At 37.8% G+C, this 4,699-nt stretch overlaps 1 pseudogene; it reads left to right on the top strand.

Annotated features, from left to right (window-relative positions):
• The first annotated feature begins 645 nt into the window (after positions 1–645).
• On the top strand, positions 646–3,371 carry LOC122796039 (annotated as a pseudogene).
• The last annotated feature ends 1,328 nt before the right edge of the window (positions 3,372–4,699 follow it).

Raw genomic sequence — 4,699 nt, 5'->3', positions numbered from 1 at the left:
AACTCCCACCACAGTTTCCATCAGGACAGAAGGCATGCTAGGTGCAAAACCCAGGTATGGAGGGAGGGCTTCATGAGCATTTAAATCATGTTTCAGTAATTACACACGTATGGATATGTTCCAAATGCAGGAGAGACTCAAGGAGGGGCAGTTTGTTGCTGAGACTTCTAGCATTAAGCAGAATAACCTTAATGTGATCCTGTTTTGTATTTAATATGTTAGTCATGGAATATCCATTAGCTGGACTTTGCTGAAAAGGGGCACTATGGGGGGTAGCAAAGGCTTTAGCTAGTATGCAGAAACCTTGGAACAAGAGATACAGGCCATCCTTTGTAAATGAAGTGGGATTGATGAGCATCTCATCCTATGCTTGCACATAATGGATCCCACTGGAATAACATCATCTATTTACATAAGGGGTCCTGCATTTTTCTTCCTAAACAATCTTACTTAAAGAAGATACTCTTTAAAGAATGTACTCTTATTATCTTTGGTGTTGTTAGTTAACCTAAGTTCAACTCTCTTAATATCCTCTGCCATATGTATCCTTGCAAGAAAGTGCAGCCTGTGTTTGAAACAGAAATCATATTTGGTGCATGAAGGAACTCACTGAAAGACAGAAACAGTCTTTGTGTAGTAAATACAATGGTCATGTCAGTGGCTAGAATTATTTCCCTTCTTGATTAAAAAAACTACAACTTAAGAAGTTTACTCTCTAAATACTAAATTTAATTGTCAATGTCTTCTGGGCATAATTATCAGATTCTGTTACATAAAACTGATGCCCTTTGTGAAGATGAAGCATTCAGGAATTGAGAGTTTGCTGTTGCTGCTGCTGTAGCCTCTAAGTTTTTATACTTTTGAGGGGTCTCTGAACTATACTTTGGGTTTAAGTGACCTCTTCATTGTGGACAACAATGCTGAATATGTGGAGACAATCATAGTAAAAGGCACTGACCACTACACCAAGCTAACAGTGGAAAATGCTAGCCTTCCTGATACTGAGAAGAAGCCCACTGATTCCAAGCTAGAGGGTATTGTGACTAAGGTATTTCAGCACTGCCTTGATGGTCACTGACAAACAGACCACTGCCATTGCTATGAAGAGTTGCAGATTAGACATTTTATAATCTAATGTTGTTTCCGAATGATGGCTTACTGTCTGAAGTTGTGCATTAAACTAATTCAAAACAAGCAGTTTTAAAACTTTGTGCTAAGGGTGCTGCTAAAAATGTAGATGGAGCTGCAGAAGCCAGATTTCATCAATGTCTGTCATTGCTAGCTTTTCTGAGATGATCCTCAAACTGTTAGTGGCAACCTGGAAAAAAAACATGGAAAAAGATGGCAACCTCCTAATGGTTTGTCACATTTGTTTTGACCTGTTTAAAATGTCAGTCAGTTCTAATCACTAGTTATCCATAACTTCCACACAGTTGATGCACTCATAGCATTTGTCCCTGGATCAGCCAACAATGGTATAGTTCAAATATTTGAAAAAAAAAGCAGCGAGACCATGGAGACAGGTGAGAAAAGCAGAAGATCATTTTCCGACAAGCAAACAGAATCTGCAACCTCTACCACACAACACATATCAGACTAGTAAGGTAATCAAAATGTTGGGTGGGGAAATAGCCATTGACTTACACCTTCAGTTTTTGACATGAAACACAGATTTAGTGTTTCTAATGAATACAAAGGATGCCATCAGAAATTCAAGTTTGCCCCACAGCCACTGCTACAGTAAAGTTGTTTATGCACTTTGGACAACCAGTGATCATTTTCAAAGAAAACCTGGAATGGTTGGTCAGTGAAACAAACTGGGCCATAGTCACCAGTCTTGGTAAGATTCACAAAAGACATGTAAGTAGGGTATTACAGATGATGGTAACATTTATCAGAAAGGAGGTGGCCTGAATGCACTAGGTCTCATTCATGCAAACCATAGTGGTGACATTATTGACTATCTACTTAGCCAGTTCAGGAATGCAAATAATGTTACTATGTGTCAGTGGCAGCTTTGGTCTTGGTCCTGCTACAATGGCAACTGCACATCAGGATGTGTATGACTTGGTCAACACTCATTTGTTTCAAGTTGATACGGTAACAGCTAAGGCTGCAGGCCTGACATCTGGGTTGGTGATGCTGGGATCTAAGTCTGCCACAACAATTGAGGACATAGTAGGCTATACAGAGGAAACATTGCATGAAGAGATTTTGCAAGGGCTGGGAGTTGGTATTACTTTGGTGATGTATGGCAGGATTTAGGAAGCAGTTGCAAATTGAGAGCCTCTGTAGAGAATATGCTCTGATCCTGTGTCAGTCTAGGAAGAGCATTGAGGCTATAGTATATTGTGATTCCAGAAACAATAAAGCTTCAGGTGTCTCATCATTATAGTGACAGTAATGTCAACAATGATATCTGAAAGGCTTCTGGGGATCTCTTGGCTTCATTTTGCTCACAGCACCAGTGCAGTGTCCTCCTGCAGTGTCAATTCTGTTACACAGCTACAGTATACTTGAGAGGTATGGGCTGCCATGGAATTGGGTATGTGATGTTCTGGAAAAGGAAATAAGAAGGCAATCTATTGCTGGAGTCAATGACAAATGCTCCTGTAAACTATGTTCTTCAGGTTGCTCTACAATGATCCCGATACAGCAGATGGAAGTCAGCTGCTCAAAGTTCAACCAGTTTTGACAACTGCATGCAAAGGTCATTAGTGAGAAACATGACAATGTCATGGATAAATTTGGGGTCATCCTGGCACAAGGCATTTTTAATGCAGGTGGTCACAATGCTGCAGTCTGTTGGCAGTCAAGAACAGGCCAAGCAGACATGCCTATGTTAGTGGGTGCTTTGCTTTTCACCTTGTTCTTGTTCTAGTCTCCTTTTTGCCCTTCTTTCACTGGCAATTGTCCCTGCCTTGGTCATTGACCTGAATAAAGGTCTGAAGATGACACAGGTCCAGTACATGTCTGACTACAGGCTATCTACATTTACTTATCCTGCTCCCTTTGAGGGTGCCAATTGAAAAGGAGAAAGAAAATGTTTTCCTAGCAGTACTATCTCAAAAACTAAGAGGAAAGAAAAGGAGAAATAAAAGAGGATGATAACATGGAATTGGAGGAAACTAAAAAGAAAGACAACAAAGAAGAATAAAAGGCAAAGTTAAAGGAACCAGAACCCAATTTCCAGCTTTTGGAAAATTCAGCAAGAGGATTCGTAGTAAAGTCATATCAGTTTCTAATTGCTGCAGATGCCAGCTTTTCAAATCTTTCTCTTGGCGACATCAAATGATTCTGAGTTAGTTAAACCTGTTTCTGCTCATAGTCCAAAGATTGAAGAGGAAGAACAAAAGCCTGTATCTCCTTAATTTTAAATGATGGGTAAAGCGTGTTAGAAAAGGTCTCCTGAAGGATTTTATTTTTCATTTCAGTGCATCTGTCATGCAGTATTTAAGATAACAGCATTTAAGACAATCATCTACCTTATGAAAAGCTGCTTCTTTTCATCCTCTCAGAATAAAGCAATGCAATTGGGAAAACAAGTTTCCTTCCACATCTTTGTTAGAAAATGGCAACTATTTTAAGTATCAATGTGTTTGTATCCAGCTTGCAATCTATTTTTTTTCCTTGACAATATGATTTTTTTTTTGGTTTTGTTAGAAACATGTATGCAATTCAATGAGAACCCACAAAATATTTTAGAATATCAGTTTTAAATATATTCATGCAGTTACTATTAACTTTCCATGCCAAATGGATGGCCAAAGTTATCAAATGAGTTTTCTAGTTTCATGTAGTTAAGTATTTCTTGGCTTACAGGAAATTGTTTTAATTCAGTGGCAGTTTTACAAAGTGGCTTCATTATTTTATAAAGGTGATCATGTAAATTTTAAAGAACTACATTATGATCACTAGAAATGAGCAGGGACATCATGCCTGATGTATCACTTTACACAGTATAATTTATGTAGAGCATGCCTAGGATATTTGTTTCCTTCATAGTGAGGTGCATATTTTGTTTAAGGCTACCATCATTAAACGATGTAGCAAATGAACATTATTAGAAATTGTAATTGTCAATTTTATACCAGTCACTATGGGGACAACTCAAACTCTCCCAACCATACCTCTTATCCTTATCTTTAGCTATTATAATTTGTGGATAATTTATTTATTTATTTATTTACATTTGTTGACCGGGAGTGTCCGACTGGACGTAGGTCCATTTTCAGCGGAGGCCCGGGGAGAAAAGCTCCACAGTTAAAATAAACAGACAGTAATTACATTGGATTACATAGCGATTAACAATTTAACATAGCAATTACTTACAACATATTTACAGATGAAAAACATAGTACATCAGTAGACAACTAGAATCTTTCTCTGTGAAGTACATAGCAGACATTAACAAATGTTACAATAAATGCTTAATTATATAATTTTTGAGTTGTTACTTATTTCATGGCTTAATATTTTCTTATTGTAAGATTCCATTTGAAGCTTATATTTTGACTTTTCAGTAATGGTAATGTGGCTGATGAAGGGTTCTTGAAGTCCAGGCCATCTTTACTTGCAGAATTAATAAAATTAAACAAAAGTTGCTTAGAACACTGGAGTAGTTAAGGAACATTGTGCAAGGGTCAAGAAAGGTGACTGGAATTAATTGTAAGCAATTCTCAAACTTACTGAAGGGCAG

This window comes from Protopterus annectens, chromosome 2.part2 (genome assembly GCF_019279795.1).
Source record: "Protopterus annectens isolate FY-2018-M chromosome 2.part2, PAN1.0, whole genome shotgun sequence".
In the NCBI taxonomy this organism is placed as follows: domain Eukaryota; kingdom Metazoa; phylum Chordata; order Ceratodontiformes; family Protopteridae; genus Protopterus; species Protopterus annectens.
Note: the sequence above shows the minus strand (reverse complement) of the source record. Positions and strands in the feature narration are given on the sequence as shown.